Source organism: Loxodonta africana, chromosome 24 (genome assembly GCF_030014295.1).
Source record: "Loxodonta africana isolate mLoxAfr1 chromosome 24, mLoxAfr1.hap2, whole genome shotgun sequence".
Lineage (NCBI taxonomy): Eukaryota > Metazoa > Chordata > Mammalia > Proboscidea > Elephantidae > Loxodonta > Loxodonta africana.
The window spans coordinates 10552040-10575378 of NC_087365.1; the positions used below are offsets into that span (position 1 = coordinate 10552040).

The window sequence follows — 23339 nt, forward strand, 5'->3', positions numbered from 1 at the left end:
AGAGCGTAACCTCACACCCGGGGATCAGAGGGGACGCTGCTTCGGGGAAGTAAAAAAAAAGGAGAACAAAACCCGCAACCCGTTGCCATGGAGTCGATTCAGACTCATGGCGACTCTACAGGACACGGTATAAGTTAAAAAAGCTGGGATTAAATAAAGCATTTGCTCCAGCTGTTTACAGGTTGCGCAATTCTGCTCAGGGAGACACCCACCGCCACGTTAACACGGTGGGTCGGGGGGGGGGTTGGAACAGAGGCCTAGAGCTGCCGGGATTCGAACCCCCTGCCGCCCGACGGCATTCCGGGAGCCGCCTCCGGTCACAGCCGGCGACTTCACGGCTGCAAACGAGCGCCGCGGCCCCGGGGAGGCGGGGCCCGAGAGCGAACCCCCCGGTAGGCGGAGCATCTGGGCCCCGCCCCCGCGCAGGCCCGGCGCCGAGCCGCGCGGCCCCGCCCCTCCCGGCTCCGCCCCCTCGGCGCACCGCAGCTCCTCCCCTCTCCCATTGGCCAAGGCGGAGACCCTCCTCCCCGCCCAATGGCGGGCGCCGCAGCCGGGCCGCCGGCGCCGTGACTGGCGGGTGCCAGTCGGAGTGGCGGGGCGCGGGCCAATAGGGAGAGGCGGCCCGATGAATGGCTGGCCCGGGTGGGGAAGGCAGGAGGCGGCGATCCCGGCGGAGGGGGCCGTTCGCCAGCTCCGAGGCAGAAAGTGCCACGACTCCACACGCGCGCACGCAGCCAGCGAGCGGCCGGAGCGGACGGCGGACGGGGAGGGCGGCGTCGGGGTCGTGGTGCCTGCAGCTGCTCGGCGGCGGCTTCTCGCCGGAGACTCGGTCGACTCCTTTCTCCCGGCTCCGCGGCGGCGGCGGCAGCTCCTGCCCTCTCGCTCTTCCTCCCGCGTCTCCGGCTGCAGGTAAGAAACTTGGCCGGGCCCTGCGGCGGCGGCGGCGCGCGGACAGGCCGTCGGGGCCGGGACTGGGCCGGCGGCGCCGCGGGTGACACGTCTCCGTGGCGGCCCCTCCCCCGGCGGCGCCGGCTCGCCCGCCCCCCGCCGCCGCCGCCGCCGCCGCCGCCGCGGGCCGTGGGGTCGGAGCCGGGGGGCAGGGGCGTGTGCCGGCCGAGCCCCGTGCCGGGAGGCGGCCGAGCGCGCCCCCCGCCGGCCCCGCGCCCTCGCTGTCGGGGACCGCCGTGGCCTGCGGCGCGACGCGGGACCCCTCCCTCCCGGCCTGGCCGTCGGGCCGGCCCCGCGCTCCGAAGTTGGGCGAAGAAAGTTGGCGGCGGGGCGGGGCGGCGCAGAGCCGGCGGAGGAAGGGGTTAAGCTTCGGGAAGCCGCCGGATGACGTTGCCGGCCTGGAGTCCGGCCGGAGGGGGATGGGGGCGGGCGGAAGGCGGCGGAGGCCGGTGGGGAGGAGGCGAGATTGAATGGGGGGCCGGCGGGCTGTGCGCGCCCGGCTGCGGGCTGCGGCCTCGCCGCGCTTCGGGGGTCGCGGCGGCTCCCCGACGAGGCGGGCCAGGGGCGCGGGGCTGCGGGCTGCGCCGCGCGGAGACCGGGGGTGCGTTACGGGGTCCGGGAGGCCGCGGCGGCAACTTCCCGGAGTGCGGGAGGCGGCTCCCTGCTCCCCCTGGCGGCGGGGCCGGCGCCACCGTTTCCACCGCGGGGCCGCGCGGGGCTCGGCGCGAGGGCGCCGGCGGGGGTACGAGGCACCCCGGCCCCTGCCCGGCCCTCCCGTGGCCGCATGAATGGACCGGCGGTGCCAGGGCCGGTCGGAAGCGGGCACCTCCGGCCGAGCCGGCCAACAGCGCTGACGCCCGACCTGGCGCCCGCCCCAGCCTCCCGGGCTGTCCGGGGCTGCGCCCTGGGGAAGAGCCCTTGGGTCTGGCCGGGCATCCCAGATGCTTCAGGGACCCCGCTCCCCAAATGACAAATCGTCAGCTATAGCGCTCTGTGGTGTAAAAGTTAAGAGACTCTGAAGTCTTCGCACTGCAGAGGGTGACCTTGGCCAAGTGGTTTCATACCTGGTCTCCGTTTCCTCGTCTTAAAAAAAACAGGATTACTGATCATTTCAACTTCAGAGAAAAGCTCTGAAGATCTAGCACATGTAGGCAGTAGTCAACAAGCGTAGGCTGTTCACGGGGTGGGGGGGGGGCGGTGAGTTTTTAGGGCGCAGGGCTTGCAGAAGGCACAGGGTCTGAATTTACCCCGAATGCCACCGTTATTGACTCTGCCGCTCTGCTCAAGTCACTTAACCTCTTGGAACCTCACTTTGCTTATCTGTACTTTGGAGATATAGTGCCACCCACTCACAGGAGGGAAGTGCTGGGAAAAACTAGGATCTTGTGCAAATAGAAGGTAGTTTGGCAATCACTGCCTTTGAGAGGGAGGTCTGAGGTCAGGAGGGACTGGGAAACACCAAGGAAATGAAACTGTGAGGGCTGCCAGAAACCTCCCCTGGGAGAAGGCTAGCCAGGTTCCTGGCAGCCTTTCGCTTCACTCTTGGTTCAGTGTCCTGGGACCCTTAGGGTAGGGGGCATCTGGATAGCAGTTTCTGGAGTTTGGACCAATTTGAGCCTCACATCCCAGGCTAGGGATCCCTTCAGAACTGTGACTGCTGGGTGTCCGTTCTCGGGAGGCCCGTGTCTTCTGTCCAGGACTTCCAGGAGTGACCACTACAAGTTTTACACCAGCTCGACTCAGTTGGGGAGCAGCCTTGCCACCCTTGCCTCCCTCCTATTTCTCTGTTGGCCATAGTTTGCCTTAACTTCCCATTAATCTAACACCCAGAGAAACTCCATGACCCCACCGTGTGCTCCTTATTGTGGTGATCTCTTCATTTGGTTATGAACTTTGTAAAGGCCGGCCCCACTGTGGCCTGCCAACCTGTTTCCCTTTCAGAAAGAAGCTTCCGGTTTTGAGGTCTTGGAGATGCCACGTCTCTCTAGTTAAGCAAAGGAAGAAGAGGGGGGGCAGACCTCCAAGTAGGTTATGTCTTTACGTGGAGCAGTGCACGCCTGTGGGAGGAGGCCAAGTTGTGGGGAGTGTAAGAAAGGGATCTTGGAAGCAGGGTGTTCTGTTGATGGAGCTTTAACAGAACTCTTTTCTTTCATAGTTACGAATCAGCCTCTGAACCTCTCAAGATGTTAGATGAAGTTAGGTGATACCATGCATGCCACAGGAATAATTTTTGGGAGAGATATTCAGATGGGAGAGTTTTGAATAAATCTTAAATCCTTGAGTCCCGTTTGATGCTCTTCGCCGAAATGAGCCCTCACTCAGGCTGCAGTAATTAACTAGTTCCAAATTTGGTTTGAATGACTGAATACAAATGATAGAATTGGAATATTGGTTTATTAAGTAGCAGGAACCCCTTTTCAGAGTGTTAGGACCCCGTATTCTTCTGACTTGTTCTTCTGTCCCTGGGAGCTCTAATTAATAGATGAATGACACATAGTGGGTCAGTTCTTTGGAGACACCGGGGTTTTCTTTGCTAAAATCCAGTTTCAGGAGGAAAGAGATAATGGTCAGTCAGAGTTAGGAAGGTACAGACTGTACTATCCGTATTTGTACATCCTGGGCCCACAGTGGTTAAGGCCCGGCCTGGCCTGTGATGCACAATAAATATTTGCTAAGTGAAATAGACAGCTGTACTTGTTAAAATACTCTCTATAGTTACCCAGCTGTGCTGGAATAAATGAAACTGAGCCAACTTGGTTTTTTCATTTTATTTTGTTTGTTGAGACTATGCCCAGCAAAATATACACCAGTTGAGCTCTCTACGTGGCCGTTCAGTGACACTGATTACATTCTTCAGAGCTGTGCCTCTATTCTCAGCCTCCTTTTCTGGGTTGTTCCTCCCCGTTAATGTAAACTCACTGCCCTCTAAGGTTCTTATCTAATCTTTAGGGTTACTGTTGTCAATTTGATCCCGTACAGGTAGTTCTTAGGAGAGTATAATGCTCGGGGCAGTCTTTTTTTTTTTTTTAACTAGTTAAGCCAAACTATTGTTTGGTTTTAAGAAGACTTCAAGGGATATTTTTGGTTTAAGGTTTAAAGATTATTTCATATTTCGGGTCAGTAGCTCCAGGAGTTCATCCAGCCTCCGTGACTCCAGGAGGTCTAGAGTCCATGAACATTTGAAATTCTTTTCTGCATTTCCCTTCTTTTGATCAGAATTCTTCTATAGAATTTTTCATCAAAATGTTCAGTAATGGTAGCTGGGCACTATCCGGTTCTCCTGGTCTCATGGTAAAGGAGGCAGTTGTTCATGGAGGCAATTAGCCATGCATTCCATTTCCTTCTCTTATTTCTGACTCTCCTTCTTCCTCTGTTGCTCCGGGTGAAGAGAGACCAATTGTTGTGCCTTGGATGGCTGTTCGCAAGCTTTTAAGACCCCAGGCACTACACAACAAACTAGGAGGTGGAACAGAAGCACTAAATATATTAGGCCAGTTAACTGGGGTGTCCTATGAAACCATTACCCTAAACCTCTAAACCAAGGAACCAAATCCCACGAGGTCTTTGGTTGTACATAAGCAGCCTCAGCAACTACTCTTTTTTTGTCATTGTCGTAAATATATCTATCACACAACTTTTGACAGTTCAACTTTTTACAGGTATATATCTTATTGAGGAAACCCTGGTGGCGTAGTGGTTAAGTGCTGTGTCCACTAACCAAAAGGTTGGCAGTTTCAATCCACCAGGCACTCCTTGGAAACTCTATGGGGCAGTTCTGCTCTGTCCTGTAGGGTCACTATAAGTCAGAATCGACTCAGTGGCAATGGGTTTTTTTTGTTTGTTTGTTTGATAGACATTATTGACAGCAATTAACAATAATCAGCTGTGCAACACTACCCTTAATCAGTGAGAAATTTTGTCACTGTTAACCTTCCCTGGTTACCCACCCCCCCTTTCCTCATCCCTTCCACCCCTGGTAACCACTAGTAAACTTTGGTCTCTGTGTGTTTGCCTTTTTAATATAAGTGAGGTCATACAATGTTTGTCCTTTTGTGATTAACTTACTTCACTCAGCATGTCTTCCATCTCCGTCACATTTCACTCACTCATGTCCTCCAGCTCCATCCATCTTGTGGCATCTGCGAAGACTTCATTTTTCCTACCGGCTGAGTAATATTCCATTGTATGTATGTACCATATTTTGTTTATTCATGCATCTGTTGATGAGCACTTGGGTTGTTTCCACCTTTTGGCTGTTGTGAATAGTGCTGCAATGAACCTTGGTGTACAAGACTCTGAGTTCCCTCCTTTCAGGTCTTTTGGGTATATACCTAGGAGCCTCGCCGCTGGGTCATATGGTAGTTCTATTTTTAGTTTTTTGAGGAGCTGCTACACAGTTTTCCACAACAGCTGTACTTTTTTGTATTTCCACAAGCAATGAGTAAGGGTTCCAGTTTCCCCACATCTTTGCCAACATTTGTTATTTTCTGCTTTTTATCTTACCCATCCTGGTAGGAGCCAACTTGATTTTTAAAATTCACAGTTATAGAACCTGATTCTACGACTTTGATGTGAATTTAGGCCTCTTGACAACCCCACCCTATGAGACAGGTATGGTTGTTTCGATGCAGTGGATGAGAGTGCTGAGGCCTGGCAGGTCAGGTGATAATCAGGCCAGCTGCCAGGTGATATGGGCACGGCCTTCCAAAGGTTTGCCTGCAGAGCTGTTTAATTCCACTTTTCCCGGAACAGTAATTACGTGAGGGAGGACACAGAAGTGTGGAACTTTAATAGAAGGAAGGCGAGGAGTGAGTTGAAAATGTGGCAATGAAAGAAGGCACTGTTAATTTTCACATGCCTACCGTTTGCTGGGCCTTGGAACACTGTAAATACAAACAAGTGAGAGAGAACCTAGTTCTTGCCCAAAGAAGCTATAGTCTAGAACTGTGCTGTCCAGTATGTAGCCTCTGGCCACGTGTGGCTATTTTACATTTAAATGTAAAACAACGTTAAAAGTTCAGTTTCTTAGTCACATTAGCCACCATTACTAGTGTTCAATAACCACTTATTGGTCAGCACAGATTTAGATCACTTCTCTCATCCCAGAAAGTTCTCTTGCTGAGCCCTAGTCTCGAGGTAGCTCTTGTTCTCTAAACATACAAGTCTCTGTTTTTCTCGATCGTTTAGAAACGTTACATTGACCCATATGAAGCTGCCCGTTTTGTAGGTCAGAAACAGTTGACCAGTTCATACAGTTCAACCCAACAAGGTCTTACCTTTAGAAAGCGTTATTCCCGCTTTGTGTGTGTATTGTATGTTCTACACCAAGAGAAGATGAGGGAGTCGGAATATAGCACAGACAGTCACACTGCCCAGGAGAGATTTTCACCTAATGCCAGCAGCATCAAAATGGCCAGATGTAACAAACATGGAAAATAAATAGATATTAAGTGGAAAGCATATGGCTTGTAGGGAAAGTAAATATTTAATTCTAAATGAAAGAGCCTGGGTAAGCCAGGGCCATTTAGCATTATGGAAAATTAACTCAGGGGCTTCCTTGAGACTGTTTTCTTAGGCAAATAAATTCTGAATGAGTCTCCTGAAACAGGCAGCTAGACTCCCAAGTCTGAAAACCAAACATACCTGTTGTGTTTCTTTTAAGCGCCATAAGTAACATGTATCTCTCCCTGTCTAGCAGTGGGAAGCAAGTTTAATTTATAAAAAATTAGATTATTTTGGCAAGCTTGTTATAGCTGCCAAACCTCAAACCATACACATTCTGATATGCTGGAGTTTTCATACTGGGCTGGCATAAATTGTTTTCTGGGGTCAGTGGCTATTCGCAGGGCTCTGTAATACTACGTAGGAAACTTTCGTGGCATAGTGGTTAAGTGCTACGGCTGCTAACCAAAAGGTCAGCAGTTCATATCCGCCAGGTGCTCCTTGGAAACTCTGTGGGGCAGTTTTATTCTGTCCTATAGGGTCACTATGAGTTGGAATCGACTCGATGGCAATGGGTTTGGTTTTTTTTTTTTGGTTATACTACGTAGTGGAAACCCTGGTGGCTTAGTGAGTAAATGCTACGGCTGCTAAAAGGTCAGCAGTTCCAATTTGCCACGTGCTCCTTGGAAACTATGGGGCAGCTCTACTCTGTCCTATAGGGTCGCTGTGAGTCGGAATCAACTCAATGGCAATGGGGTTGGCTTTTTTTTTTTTTTTTTGGTTATACTACATGTAACTTTGAAAGGATCTATTTGATAGTATTTGGGAAGCATTTTTTGAATTCTTAGTTGTACTAGTGGACTCGTTTTAGTACTCTACAGGACAACGTGCAGCCAAAGTTAACTTTTAAAAAGTGCCTGGAATGATGAGCAGCTGAGAATCTCTCATTGGTCAGAGAGGAGACCCACAGAGAATGTGCTGGAAGATATCAGCTAGGTATAGTAATAACTAGTGATAACGAATATTATATGCTGACTCAAAAGTGGGAATAAAAGATGATCTTAAACCTGTAATTCTGTGCCGCTGCCCCAGCAAGGTGTGAATGTGGAGGCCTGCCGTAGGCTGTCTCAAGACTGCCTCCAAACTGGCACCTGGCGTGGCTTGAACTTGGCCTGCACCTGTGTGTTGTTTGGCCAACCCCAGGCCATTAAACAATTGAAATACCATTTAAAAATGGAGTTCCACCCCCCCCCCATTAAAAATCTAGATTTTAAGTTCTTTTGGGAAAGTGGGAGTTTCTGGCTATATCAGGTCTGCTTTCTTGTGTGGCAGCCACTGACTGGACACGCTCTCTGGGCAGGGCACGCGCTCTGGTTCACCAGCCTCTGAGCCTAACACATGTTACCTGCTTGGGTGTTGGTAACACTGGGAGGCACTGTTTACCCCAGCATCAGAGAGCGAGGAGGGGCTAGAAAGCACCCAGGGGATGGCCAGCTGAGCTGCCGAAAATTGCTGACTGCCTTTAGTAGTGACTGGCACACAGCAGATGCCCATCTTTGCTGAGCTCATGGAGAGGTGATTTTCTAGAGTGTGTGTTCTGCGCACATCTTACTATTTAGTCTGAAATAGTCTGGGTTCCCAGAACATCAAACATAAATACAAAAGCATATTCCAGAGCCAAATGCAAGTGATTTTTGGGTGACCTGCCCCTTGGTTTCAGTTGAAAAACTGACAGTAGCACGCGTGAAGGGCACTGTCAAGGCTGTGTGCCGCTGGGACCTGGGGCTTGAAGAACCCCAGGGCACGGCTGGGTGTTTGCTGTCCCGGGGCAGGTGCCCTCCATCTCCAGACCACCTGCATGCATCTGCCATGTCCCTGCAGCACCATGTAGGGACTGGGCCCTTCCCAGGTGCTCTCACGGTTCCGGGGAGAACCGGCAGGAACATCCTTTTTTTCCGGGTGCAACTGACGAGCATTTGGTGGGCTGTCAGAGTAAGGGAGATACTGGTGAGGACACAGTCACCAGGAAACAAAGCGTTATTTTTGGTGTAAACAGTGTTGCTGGCTTGCTGTGAAAAGAGGTGGGCTTTGTGTTCAGTGAGCAAAAAGTGTTGCCTTAGTGGTAGGAGGGAGAATTCCTTTCTTTAGTTGACATTACCTTCTCTCTCCTTGTGGCTGAACGTTGTCAGACTAAGGAGTAAGAGCAATTGGTAAAGTTAATCTGCCTTCCCTCTGGCAGTTTTCTTTCTCTAGGAGGACTTCTGCGTGACAGCCTGGTGAGGTGGAGGGAAATGATCCGGGCAGGCTGGTTGATTCCAGGCCTAGCTCCCTTCTTTTCTTTCCTCTCTTATTTTGCTTTCAGGCAAAGAAAAGTAAACCCAGATCCCAGCCCTTCCTGATGGGCCGGTGTGGCCCACTCGTTCAGTGAGGAAAGGTGAAAGAGCCGTGTTCTGGCTCCAAACCCAGGTGGTATGTTTTCCTGAGACTTCTCTCGTTCGGTAACTAAAATGTACAGAACAGTCAAATCAAAAACAATTTTTTTTTTCCAAATTAAGACTGATCCTGAATAGGAATTAGGTGCAATTTCTCTACTGTTAAATACATTTTTTATTTTGTTTGTTTCAGGTATTTGTAGTCATTAGGAAAAAAACCTGTAATTTTCTTAATTTGATAGTAGTCACAGTGATTGAGGGAAGGCATCAATGCCAAAGAGTAATGAATTACTGAAAAACTTGCTGAGAAGTCTCATTAGTCTCTGAAGTTGGAGGTACATATATTTTACTCTGTGCAGTGTGAGATTTTAAAAGGGATGTGAGAATAGTGCATTTGATGTGGTCACGTGGCAGAACAAAGTCTGTGGCACTGTTAAGTCACCGCCCTGGTCAAGAAGACACCTACCAACCTCGACCTAGGTCCTAGCTATTTCCTCTCACGGGAGGGAACAGTAATATGAGACCTAGGCAGTGGCAGCACTAAAAGTGTCCCATAGCAGAGATTCTTCAGGCGTTAAAGGTGTTTCTCCTTGAAGATTCACGTGATATGTTTTCTGACCAAAGACGACATCCATGTATTTAACTCTTTACTGAAGTAAATGTATTTACAGAAAAATGCACTATCGTGAGTCTATAGCTCAGGACGTTTCCACAAACTAACACCTGTGTTTTACCAGCAGACCAAGGGACAGCATTCCCATCCCTTCCCCCAAGAACCTCCTCTGTGCCCCTCTTCCAGTTGCTCTCCGGCCACAAGGGTAACTGGTCTTCTGATTGCTAACATCAAGGGCTAGTTTTGTCTGCCTTTGAACCTTACGTAAATGGAATCTTACGGTACATACTCTTTAGTGTCTTTCGCTCAACATTCATCCATGTCTTTGGGGTAGCTATAGTTCATTCATTCCTTCATTCTCATTGTTACGTAGTACTCCAGTGTGTGACCATATCACACTTTATCCAGTTGACTGTAAACGGATACTTGGAGAACTTCCAGTTTGGGGTTATTATAAATAATGCTACCCTAAGCATTCTCGCCTCTGTCTTTTGGTGAACATTGTACTCATTTCTATTGAGTCTGTGCCTAGGAGTGGAAATGCAGGACCAGAAGAAGGTATATGCTCAGCTTTAGAAGAGAGTGCCAGGCTTTTTTCCCAAAGTGCTTGTACTAATTTATGTTCTCACCAGCAATGTTTGAGGGCTTAGGGTATATTACAAAATGGTTGACTTTAAAAAAGGAACTGGAATGAAGTTTGAGTTACCACTGATGATAAATAAAAAATAACTCATGCTGAAGCTCTCCTTTGTTGTGGAGATGGGAGTGCTTGGCCCAGGGAATCCATGAATCAAACGTGGGTCTTTGCAAAGGGCTTGTGAAAGAGGATTCAGGGTCAGATTTTATTGGCAGGGAGCTGTTGTGGGCTCTTAGCCACACATCATAGCTTAAAGGTAGTGGAAGGGGGGATTTCAACAGAGCTTCGATCTCAAGATTGAGCTCTTCATCAGACTTCTCCCCGTAAGGAGTGTTAGTAAGTGGATTTCTTAAAAACAAAGGAACAAAAGTCAGACCTCCTTCAGCCCTGGCCCACATGCCTCTAATCTGAAGATCCGCCCACCTCCTGGACTCCCTGCCTGGTACACAGCCTGGGTGCTGGGTGGTGTGTGACACTGCTGTCTCCTCCCGGGGTTGAGGTATGGCCGTGTTTAGACTGGGAAACCTCTCTGCACAGCCAGCCATCCTGTGTCATAGCGTGATGATACTGTTTTTCTCTTTAAGAGGTTTGTTGGTTGATGCTTCCTTTGGCTCCAAGTGACAGCAGTCTCAACAGTAGCTTAAACATGGGTCGCTATGAGTTGGAATCCACTGGATGACAATGGGTTTGTTTTAAACATGGTAGGGGGTGGGTAATCTGGGCCAGTCTCCTGACTTGGGACTAGGTAACAGATAAAAAGAATACCTTCTGAAAATCATTAAATGGCTCAGAAGATACTGAGGAAGATAGTGAAGAGCCAAAATTTCAATGAAAAAAGTAACCCAGGAGGGTGAGCCATCCCCGAGGGCATTTGGTGACCTGGAGAACTAATAGTGTCAATGGGAGACACCCCTCACCCCTCTTAGAGCTGGGACCCAGAGGGCTACTATATATTCAGGGTGAATCAGAGATAAGCTTATCTCCCTTCCTCCTAGGATCCTAAAAAGAAAGTTGACCTGGTGCATTGCAGAGCCGGGGTGGGAGGGAGAGAACACACTGAGAAGTCTTACCCAGAAGTTGTCCCTCATGCAGACCACCTGGACAGATAGTGCCTCTGGGCCAGTCAGAAGCAAGCAGATCTTTGAAGGCCTGCACCTTTGCCCTAGGCTCAGAGAATCCTCAGGTGTAAATTTCAAAGGAAAATGAGCTGTCTATAGTTAGGAATAACTAAACACAGAAGGTGGACGGCAATGGGAATGAGGGCCAGCAGAAATAGAGCTGTTTTTAACGTAGTTAGCACAGATTATAATATAAAACATGGTGGCGCTTACCAGGTTTAAAGTAACCTGGCACATTTGAAAAAGGAACTAGGTACAGCTTCTAGACGTGGAAAGTTTAATAGAATTAAAAATCCAGCAGGTAAGTTTACCAGCAGATGAGACACAACTGAGGAGAAGTAGTGAACTGGAAGATAGAGCAAAAGAAACGTACAGAAATCATCTTAGAGAACCACATGAATGGGTAATTTGTAAGACCAGTTAAGACTCAGGGAGGACAGACTGAGAAGTATACCTCCTGGGGTTCCAGGAGGGGAGGAGAGAGATCATAGGATATAGAGCCAAATTTTAAAGAGATACTGAGAATTTTCCAGAATGGATGAGACCTCATTAAGGGAGAAAGAAAGAAAAAACCAAACAACTCAAGCAGAATAAATGAAGATGAATCCACATGTTGGCAGTATAGTGACACAGCAACCAGAGGCAGAAGTCAAGAGTGAGGGTGAAGAGGATTTTAAGACAAACAAAAACCAAGGCAGTTAATTACTGATAGATCTTTGCTAAAGGAAACGCTCAAGGATGTTCTTCAGGTGGAAGGAAGGTGATGCCAGGTGGAAAGAGTGAGATGTGAGAAGCAATGAAGAGTAACCAAAACCCACTGCTGTCCAGTCATTTGGAAACCCTGGTGGCATAGTGGTAAAGACCTACAGCTGCTGATAACAAAAAGGTTGGTAGTTTGAGTCCACCAGGCACTCTTCGGAAACCGTATGGGCCAGTTCTACTCTGTCCTGTAAGGTCACTATGAGTCAGAATTGACTCGACGGCAACAGGTTTGGTTTTTGTTGGATCAAGGCAATTCCGACTCACGGCAACCCTATAGGACGGGGTAGAACTGCTCTATAGGGTTTCCAAGGCTGTTAAGTCTTCCTGAGAGCAGACTGCCATATCTTCCCGGCAGCTGGGTGGGTTCAAACCACCAGCCTTTCGGTTAGCAGCCGAGCTGTTTAACCACTGTGCCACCAGGGCTTCTAATGAAGAGTAAAACCAAAAAAACCAAACCTGTTTCTGAGGAGTCACGTCTGACTCATAGCGACCCTATAGGACGGTAGACCTGCCCCCTAGGGTTTCCAGTGAAGAGTAAAGAGGGTGGTAAGTATTTGGCAAAATCTAAACAAATGTAAAATAATAATATTGGGGGGGGGGTGGCTAAAAAAGGATAGAATTAAATACATGAAAATAATGTCTGAGTTGGAAGGGGTAATGGAATTAGTGGAGGAGGTAAAAGCTGTGTTTTAACTTGGAACTTGGTGAACTTGCATGCTGTTGTTTTTTAAAGGTAATTACTAATGAATAGAAACAATAGAGGGGGAAATTGGAATGATTTTAAAACAATCCAAAATGAGATCAGAAAGACCGAAAGAAACCCAGAGCGGATGGGATTAAAACCCAAACATGTCGGCATTCATATGAAATCTAAACTGACCGGGTATGCTGGTTAAAACATAAAGATATCATAACTGGATTTTTAAAATTCAACTTTTGGGCTGTTTACAAGGGATAGAAAGGATGAAACTGAAAGAGTAAAGAATATATATATCATGGAAATACTTTTTAAAGAAAACCAGTGTGGTTCTATTAATGTTCTATAAAATAGACTTTATGGCAAAAAAAGCATTACAGAGAGAGAAGGTCACTTCATAATAAAAGTTCAAGTCAGCTAGAAAATAGGGCAATTTTAACTTTCTGTGTATCTATTAATATAGTCTAAAAAAATTGATAAACCATGAGAAATGGTCCAATCTATAATTATAGTGAGAATTTTAGCACATTTCTCTCAGTAATTGACAGCTAAGCAGACAAAAATCAATAAGGGTTAGAACTTTTGAACAAAACAGAAATGTACCCACATGTGACCATGTATAAATGAAATGCTGCAGCCCACCAGTGTATATTCTTTAAAGCACTTATGGGAATTTTTCAAAGATTGCCCATATCCAGGGCCTTAAGTTTCAACAAATGCCAAGGAATTGAAATTACACAGAACAATTAAACTAGAAATATGAATAAAAAGATAAATAGAAAATCTTGTGTTTGGAAATTTTTGTAATGTGTAATTCTAGTATTTATAGGTCAAAGAAAAAATAATAGAAAGTAATAGCAATAATTTTGCAAGTTCTGACAACATAGATTTCTACAAAAATAAATTACTAACAAGGAACCAAGAAGAGAGAGAAAACCTGCATAGTTCTGTAATTAATAAAGACTTTGGATCTGTAGTCTTCACATAAAAAATACCAAGCGTGGTTAGCTCTACTAAACATTTAAAGAATGAGCATTCCAGTTGAACCAAACTCTTTAAAAAAAAAAAAATTAGTAGAAAAAGATGGGATTCTCTCCACTCATTTCGATGCCAGCCAACCTTGTTATAAAACCTGACAAGAATCGTAACAGAAAAGAAAATGATCAATCTCATACCTGAAAATACAAACCAAACCCAGCAGTATAAAAAAATGACTAAATTGTATTGGTTTAACAATAAAAAATAAGTTTATGTTCATCTCCCATGCTGACAAATTACAGGAGAGTAACACGATTATCTTAACAAATGCAGAAAAAGTATTGGCGAAATTCAACATCTGTTCACGGCGAGCTAGGAATAAAAAGCAACTTCTTTAACCTGATAAAGGATCTCTCTATAAATCTTATTGTAAATATATATTTTTAATTTTTATTTTCCTTTTTTAAAAAATTTATTTTGTTGAGAATAAGCTGTTTCTGCATGTATAGTTCAGTGACACTGATTACATTCTTCAAGTTGCACAACTATTCTCACCCTCCTTTTCTGGGTTGTTCCTCCCCCATTAACATAAATTCATGCCCCTAAGGGCCTGTCTAATCCTTTGAGTTGATGTTGTCAATTTGATCTGATACAGATAGTTCTTCAGAGCATAATATTCAAGGCAGACATTTTTTACTGGTTTTTTTAAGCTAAACTATTTGGTTTCAGGAAGACTTCAGGGGATATTTTGGGTTTAAAGTTTAAAGATTATCTCAGGGCAATAGTTTCAGGGGCTTATCCAACCCCCATGGCTCCAGGAAGTCTAGAGTCCGTGAGAATTTGAAATTCTGTTCCGAATTGTCCCCTTTTGATCAGGATTCGTCTACAGAATCTTTGATCAAAATGTTCAGTGATGGTAGCTGGATGCACCGCCCAGTTCTCGTCTGGTCTCATGGCAGAGAAGGCAGTTTATTCATGGAGGCAATTAGTCACACAGTCTATATCCTCCTCCTATTCCTGACTTTCCCTCCACTGTTGCTCCTTTTTTTTTTTTTTTTTTTTTAATTATTCCTGACTTTCCCTCCACTGTTGTTCCAGGTGGTTGGAAACCAGTTGTCTTACCTTGGATGGTTGCTGTTTTACAAACATCTTGAAGCGTTCGTTCCCTTTGGGATCAGGAAAACCAGGATGCACGCTATCGTTCCTTCTCTTCAGCGCTGTGTTGTAGGTCATACCCTATTGCAGGAGGCAAGAAAAATGAAGAAGATATTAAGATTGAGGAAAAAAGAACAAAACTGTCACTCATAGGCGATACGCTTATATATGTAGAAAATTCAAAAACATCTACAGATGTGTTACTAGAATTATTATGAGCTTGGCAAGGTTGCTGGAAAAAAAAAATTCCCTTGCAGAATATAAAAGATAATAGCATAAACTCAAAAGACAATAGCATAAAAATTGTGAGAAACGAGAAATAACTCCAAAAACGTGTAAGACTATATGGCATGCATTTAAAAAATTTTTTTTATTGTGCTTTAAGTGAAAGTTTACAAATCAAGTCAGTCTCTCATACAAAAACTTATGTACACCTTGCTATATATTCCTAGTTGCTCTCCCCCTAATGAGACAGCATACTCCTTCTCTCCACTCTATAATTTCATGTCCATTCAGCCAGCTTCTGAACTCCTCTGCCGTCTTGTCCCCCCTCTGGACAGGAGCTGCCCACATAGTCTCATGTGTCTACTTGATCTAAGAAGCTCACTTCTTACCAGTATCATTTTCTATCCCATAATCCAGTCCAATCCCTGTCTGAAGAGTTGGCTTTGGGAATGGTTCCCATCTTGGGCTAACAGGGGGTCTGGGGACCATGATCTCCAGGGTCCTTCTAGTCTGAGTCAGAAAATTAAGTCTGGTCTTTTTATGAGAATTTGAGGTTTGCATCCCACTGTTCTCCTGCTCCCTCAGGGGTTCTCTTTTGTGTTCCCTGTCAGAGCAGTCATCAGTTGTAGCCGGGTACCATCTAGTTCTTCATGTCTCAGGCTGATGTAGTCTCTGGTTTATGTGGCCCTTTCTGTCTCTTGGGCTCATAATTCCCTTGTGTCTTTGGTGTTCTTCATTGTCTTTTGCTCCATGTGGCTTGAGACCAATTGATGCATCTTAGATGGCTGCTTGCTAGTGTTTAAGACCCCAGACGTCACTCTCTGAAGTGGGATGCAGAATGTTTTCTTAATAGATTTTGTTATGCCAGTTGACCTAGTGTCCTCTGAAACCGTGGTCCCCAAACCTCTGCCCCTGCTACACTGGCCTTCAAAGTGTTCGGTTTATTCAGGAAACTTCTTTCTTTTGGTTTAGTCCAGTTGTGCTGACCTCTTCTGTATTGTGTGTTGTCTTTCCCTTCACGTAAAATGGTTCTTGTCTACTATCTAATTAGCGAATACCTCTCTCTCCCCCTGCCCTCTCCACTCTCGTAACCATCAAAGAATATTTTCTTGTCTGTTTAAACTGTTTCTCGAGTTCTTATAATAGTGGCCTCATACAATATTTGTCCTTTTGCAACTAATTTTACTCAGCATAATGCCTTCCAGATTCCTCCATGTTATGAAGTGTTTCACGGATTCATCATTGTTCTTTATCGATGCATAGTATTCCATTGTGTGACTATACCATAATTTATCCATTCATCTGTTGATGGGCACCTTGGTTGCTTCCATCTTTTTGCTGTTGTAAACAGTGCTGCAGTGAACATGGGTGTGCATATATCTGCTCATGTAAAGGCTCTTATTTCTCTAGGATATATTCCAAGGAGTGGAATTGGTGGATCGTGTGGTAGTCCTGCTTCTAGTTTTTTAAGGAAGCGCCACATCGATTTCCAAAGTGGTTGTACCATTTTACATTCCCACCAGCGGTGTATGTGTTCCAGTCTCTCCACAACCTCTCCAACATTTATTATTTTGTGTTTTTTGGATTAACGCCAGCCTTGTTGGAGTGAGATGGAATCTCATTGTAGTTTTGGTTTGCATTTCTCTATTGGCTAATGATCATGAACATTTCCTCATGTATCTGTTAGCTACCTGAATGTCTTCTTTAGTGAAGTGCCTGTTCATATCCTTTGCCCATTTTTTTAATTGGTTTATTTGTCTTTTTGTAGTTGAGTTTTTGCAGCATCATGTAGATTTTAGAGATCAGGCGCTGATCGGAAATGTCATAGCTAAAAAGTTTTTCCAGTCTGTAGGTAATCTTTTTACCCTTTTGGTGAAGTCTGGATGAGCATAGGTGTTTGATTTTTAGGAGATCCCAGTTATCTAGTTTTTCTTATGGCATTTGTGCATTGTTGGTAGTGTTCTGTATACTGTTTATGCCATGGCATTCATTATTTTTCACTCTCAGGGCTACCTATGTATTTCTGTTTAGATTTAGTCTTTAGAGGGCAACCATATAAATTAGTGAATACTATTCTGATGTGATATGTGGGAGACCGTTTATTCAGCAAACACTTATTGAGTACTTGTTGATATAAAAGCTAAGGTTTAATTGGAAGCAGTGCCTAAGGATTCTCTTCTGGGCTAGCACACCTTAATTGTTCGTGTTCATTCTGAGAAGTCAGGATTTTTTATTCCTACCTTCTAGACATGCTATCTTCATTAATAAGGTAAAGCCTGTACGCTTCTTGTAAGCTCTCAGAAGATCTAGGTCTATTTAAGTGCCTAGGGTTCCAAAGACAGTAATTTTGGAGAAACATGTCAGTTCTTTATTTTTTTTCCTCAGGCACAGAAATTGAATCTGAAATGCCTGATAATACACAAAGGCTTATAATAGAATACATTTCTATTTTCAGGGTTTCAATCCTTCTTTAAAATGAGTGGTTGTTTCTTTAAAGTAGGAGGGCACTGTATTTCCATTCTCTTATAACATGAAATAAATTACTGCATTTTCTCTTAGTTCCTTTGGATAAAAAAGTCAGAGATTACACTTAAAATTTTAGATTAGACAATCTGAAAACTCTTCTCCAAACACTTAAAAATGTTAGATAAAGTTGATAAACATTCTTTAAAAAGCGTAGCTGAGTTTACTAGGCAGTAAAAGAGGTTGCCAGAGGCCATAATCGTGGGGTGATGGGGTGACTGGGAGTAAACGGACCGTGGAGTGTGAGTGGGGCCAAAATCATCTTTGTCAGTTTTGGGCTTGTCTAAGGTAGGAACAGGGAGCCCTGGTGGCACGGTGGTTAAAGCATTCAGTTGCTAACCAAAAGGTCTGTGGTTCGAACCCACCATCCACTCTTCAGGAGAAAGATGTGACAGTCTGCGTATGTAAGATTACAGCCTTGGAAACCCTATAGGGCAGTTCTGCCCTGTCCTATAGGGTTGTTATGAGTCAGAATGGACTCAACAGCAATGGGTTAAGGTAGGGATTGGAAACTGAGCTTCTTCTCACACTAGAAAAAGTGTCTGCCCAGTGGCACTGAGGGATGGCATGTTGTGAGAGCTTATCTATTTTGTCCTGAAGCCAGTGAGTAAAGGTCTCTTCTGAGAGTTTATAACAGGAGGCCATGACTATTATAAAACTTAATGCTTGGATGCTGATTTCCCTGGGGCCTTAGTTGAAGCAAAGATAAAACAGCTCTTTAGAAACAAGCCCACAACTCAGCTTATATAGGATTTCCACTGTTAAGCCCCGCTAAAGATGAATTCGTAGTATGAAATCACTATTAAAGGTATAAAAAAAGGTAATAAAAATAGAAAAAAAAAATACCAGGCAGACTTGAAAAAAACAAATAGAATAATTCAAAGGACTTATTACAGAGCTGGTTAGACTTAGTTGAAGAGAGAGTTAGTAAAGTGGAGCAGATGTCTGAGGAGTTTTTCCGAATGGCAGCACAAAGAGATCGAGGTCCAAGTAGGAGTTCTATCGTGAAAGAATAGTGCGAGACGGTTTTCAAAGAACTAAAGTCAAAGGGCTTTCCAGGATTGATGAAAATCACTACTTACCAAATTCAGAAACTACAAAGAGCCTGAATAAAATCAATTAAACATAAATGCATACCTTAAAAATATTTTGTTCAACCCTTAGAACGCCAAAGATGGATCTTAAAAGCTATCAGATTTTAAGCAGGTATTATAAAGGAAAGGAGCCCTGGCGTCACAGTGGTTATGCACTCAGATACTAACCAAAAGGTCTTCAGTTCAAACCTACCAGCCACTCCACAGGAGAAGGATGTGGTGGTCTGTTTCCGTAAAGATAACTGCCTTGGAAACACTATGAGACAGCTCTGCTTTGTCCTGTGTAGTTGCTGTAAGTCAGAATCGAAGTGATGGCAGTGGGATTTTTTAGTGTTATAAAGCAGCAAGAAATTGACTTAAAGTATGCTTCTGCACAGTAACAACAAAAGCCAGGAGACAAAATATTTTCAAAGCAGTGAGAATATCTGTCCAGGTTAGCTTAATGCCTCTGGTCTTAGTCACTCCCCTCACCTGGAATTCTGTACTCACTTAAATCTATCAATGAAGAATAAGGGTGAAATACATTTTTTCATGGCTTTATGGACTCAGTTTATCAAGGACAGACCTTTGCTGGAAGAACTAGTCAAGGATTACTTTAGAAAGAAAGAAGACTCAGAATGAAAGAGTGAGATGCAAGAAGCAGTGATGAGCAAATAAATTGGTAAACATTTGGGTAAATTTAAACAAGTAAGCATCAGGTACCTGGAACAAGACAGCCACTAGTCCGGGTACGTGGAGGGTAGGGGTAGGGAAGTTGCACCAAGGTGGAAAGAACGAGTAGAGCATATGTAGAGTTATGTCAGTAGAAGAGGACTGGAGTCAAGGCCTTCTGTGGTTCTTCTACTGTTGGGGAGGAGGTGAGGGGTATTGGTAAAATTAGGTCAAGTATGTATGTTAGAAATGTAAAAAGCATTATAATTATATATTTTTATATCGTCATTTTTAGGTGCCGTCAAGCCACCTTTTGACTCAAAGCAACCCCATGTGACAGAATAGAATTGCCTCGTAGAGTTTTCTAGGCTGTGATCTTTATGCGAGTAGATCGCCAGGCCTTCCTCCCATGGAGCGGCTGGGTGGGTTCTAACCACCAACCTTTCAGGTAGCAGCTGGGCGCTACCAGGGCTCCTTTCAAAAAAAGATACTGAACAAGGGCAGTTCTACTCTGTAAACATTTACAGCCTTGGAAGCCCTATGGAGCAGTTCTACTCACTATATAGGGTCACTGTGAGTTGGAATCAACTTGATGGCAGCGGGTTTGGTTTTTTTTTTTGGTTACTCACTAAAAAAGAGGAAATAGAATGTATAGTTTCCAAACCATAGAGGAAAAAGGGTGACTCAGTAAAACTTGAATGATCCAGTAGAATGAAGAAACAAGGGCAAAATAGGCAAAGAAAAAGTATTGTAAATAGGAAGCACAAAATAAGGCTGTAAATGAATACAGTTATATGGGAAATCATAATAAAGGTAGATGGACTAAGCTTACCACTTAAAAAGACAAATTGCCACCAAAAAAAAAAAAAAAAAAACCACTGCCGTCCAGTCGATTCCGACATTGCCACACTGGTCTTAAAGTATAATCCAGCCATATACTATTTTTAAGAGCTACATTTAATATAAGAACACAGAAAGGTTGAAAGTAAAGAATAGAAAAATATTTCAGGCCAGTTATACCAAGGACCGTTGGTATAACTTTAATAGTCAGAGAACCTAGCCTTTAGTGCAGAAAGCATTTATTATTAGGGATAAAGTGGTCACTACATAATGGGGGTGGGGACAATAGGTAGTTCACCAGGAGGGTATACCAATTTTGATCGTATATTCACCCAGTGACCTCCAAATAATGCAAAAATTGACAGATTCTAGGGAGAAATTGGTAAGTCCATGATCATAGTGAGAGATTTTAAGAGCTCTTAATAGCTGTTAGATGAAACAAGCGAAGAGCAAGTAGGGTTCTATAGAAGATTATTAAGCTTGAACTGAGGCTACATGTAGAACCCTACACTCCATAGAGAACACGTGTATTTATAAAAATTGACCACAGTGTAGCAAAATGCACCAAATATCATAATCAGTGTTTTCAAATTGTAGGTCTCACTGACTGGCGGGCCTCAAAGTCAGCTTAGTTGGTTGCGGAAAAACCTTTTTTAGTTTTTTGATGGCGTAGGAAAATCCAGTGTATTTATACATACTGAGGTTGTTATTATTCCCGAAAGTTTTCTTCTACATACGTATGTGTCCTGAGTCACATAAAAATTTATTTTTCTCGATAGTGGTTAAAAGTCTGAAAACTTTGATCCCTGTTATACAACATATTGCCTTAGGACAGTATCATTAAATTAGGAATAATCAGTGACAGTAGTCAAATCGCCGCCCCCCAGTATGTTAGGAAAGCTGCTGCCAACTAACGGGTCAAAGAAGAAATCATACGAGAACTAGACACTGAGTATAACTGAGCGGTAGTGACATGCGGGCACCACGCCCTGTGGAATGAAGCTACAGTCATGCTTAGAAGGAAATTATTGCCTTAAATATTTGCAAGAAGAGAAAGAACTAAAGATTTATGAGTGTCCATTTTAAGAAGAGTAAGCCATTAGAAGTTGGAGGAAGGAGTTATAAAATTATGTAGGTTGGATTATAAACCCAAAAGCTGGTTCTAAAGTCGTCACTGAAATTGAATCAGCGATTAGGAATCAGTCCTCTACCCGCACCGCCCCCCGAGATGATCCTGAAACACAGCTCCCGACAGCTCTACAGACAAGCGCCTCCAAACCTGCGGAGAACAGATAATCCCAGTTTTACACAAAACTGTTTGAGAAAAACAGGAAGAAAGGGATGAGCCTTAGCTCACTTGATAAGACTAGAACGACCTCGATACTAAGACGAGATACAACAGTCAGAATGACCTGTAATTTTCCTCATGTTAGGAACACACACAAAATTCCATGTAAAAAATTATGAGCAAATCAAATCTGGTGATGTATTATAAAGAAGAGAACCAGGACCAAGAAGTGATCTTAACATAAAAACCATCTGTGATGACACAAGAATATATATTATTGTAATTCACAGACTAGAAGAAAGGCCTGACGATTTGCTTCCAAAACTCATCCAGTGAAAACCCTTTGGATCCCGGTGGTGCTATCCTGTTAAGCGTGGAATTGCCGTTGAGTCCGGGGTCTACTCTACATCAACTCAGTTTATTATCAGATTAAAGGAGGTAAAGAAAAAGCATTTGCTAAAAATCAATTGCCAATTATTTAAAAAAAAAAAAGTGACTAGGAATGGAAGAGAGCTACTTAACCTGATAAAAGATTTCTACCGAAAACCTACCCTCAGAACATCTAACAGTGAAACAGTGAAGAATTTCATGAAAATTTGGAAATGAGACAGTACTGCGTCTGAGTTCTCAGCTCTGTAGACAAGAAGAAGTGAGAAAATGTGGTTTACAAAGCAAGAAACAGTACTGTCTTTTTCACAGACAATTTTTGACAGAAAATTAAAGAGAATTACAAACTCCTAGGTTTAATAAGAGTTCAGTATAATAGCTGGATAAACAATGTATATGCAAAATGAATAACCTTGCCGGTTGTTTATAACTGGAGAAGAAAAAAAGTAATTTACAAAAGATCGCTTTCTAGTACATTTAAAATTAGCAATAATCTTAACAAAAAAGATTTTTTTTACAAAGAAACTCATAAAAACTATCTGAAAACTTTAAGAACATTTGAATAAACTTATTGCTATTTAACACCACAATTGTTGACGAGGCGATACCATATTGTACAAATGTCAGTTCTCCTGATGTTAATCTGTAAATTAGTATGATTCAAATAAAAATTCCAGTAGTATTCTTTTGGGTGGATGCAAAGGCCAAGAATGTGGTAATCATGGAGGGCATAGGTAAATATACCAGTAGAACAAAGTGTAAAGTCCAGGAACTGACAGATGCATGTTTTCAATTTGATACTACGGAGATAACTGTGTAAGTCTACAAGGGAAGGAATAAACTAGTCTGGAAATGGTGCTGGGTAATTAAACTGATGGGGAAAGCTGTGACACTATTTTCTGTCATATACAGAAATTCCAGGTGATTAATAACCTAATGGCATAGAGTGTTACTGTGAAGCTTTCAGAAGAAAATAACCTGTAAACATAAAGTGACCTGTGTCACCGTGGTTCCTTCAGGAATGGCTGTGGTCGGGTGTGCGGGAGATTTTTTACGGCACACCTCTTAGCTCCTTTTGAGTTTGACCTACAGGAATGTATTGCTTCTATCCAGTGTAAATTAACAATTATTTAATTTTAAAGGAAAAGGATACTTTCTTCCCTTAAAAATAAGAAATATAGAACAGGTTCTATTTATGACTCTGGTGGAAGCTGTTAAACAAGAATGACAAACCATAAAGGCAAATAGTAAATTTGATTATGTCAAAAAAAAAAAAAAATTATCAAAAAATACTACACAGCGATTGAAAAAGAAACCACAGACTTCAGCACATCCAAAACAGCAAATGATTCATATCCAAAATATTTAAAGAGCACCTACAAATGAGAATAAAAAAAGACAACACAACAGAAAAATGGGCAAAGGCCGTGAACAGGTGACACAGTAAAAGAAGCCCAGAAGGCCAGTCAACATGGAAATGCCCTTTCATACCCATCTGACTGGCACCTTTTTTAAAGTTTGACAACAGCAGATGTTGGAGATATGGAGA

The 23339-nt window shown here is 43.9% G+C and overlaps 1 protein-coding gene across 2 annotated transcripts in view; it reads left to right on the forward strand.

The window, feature by feature from the left end:
- Positions 1–755: 755 nt before the first annotated feature.
- RRBP1 (ribosome binding protein 1) overlaps positions 756–23339 on the forward strand; it is a 76021-nt gene continuing 53437 nt past the window's right edge. The window contains exon 1 of one of the 2 annotated variants that reach the window (XM_064275757.1): positions 756–909. The gene's annotated coding sequence lies outside the window, so the exon portion shown is untranslated. Of the gene's footprint in view, positions 910–21693; positions 21842–23339 lie in introns of those variants that run through there. The other variant, XM_064275756.1, reaches the window with a different exon arrangement.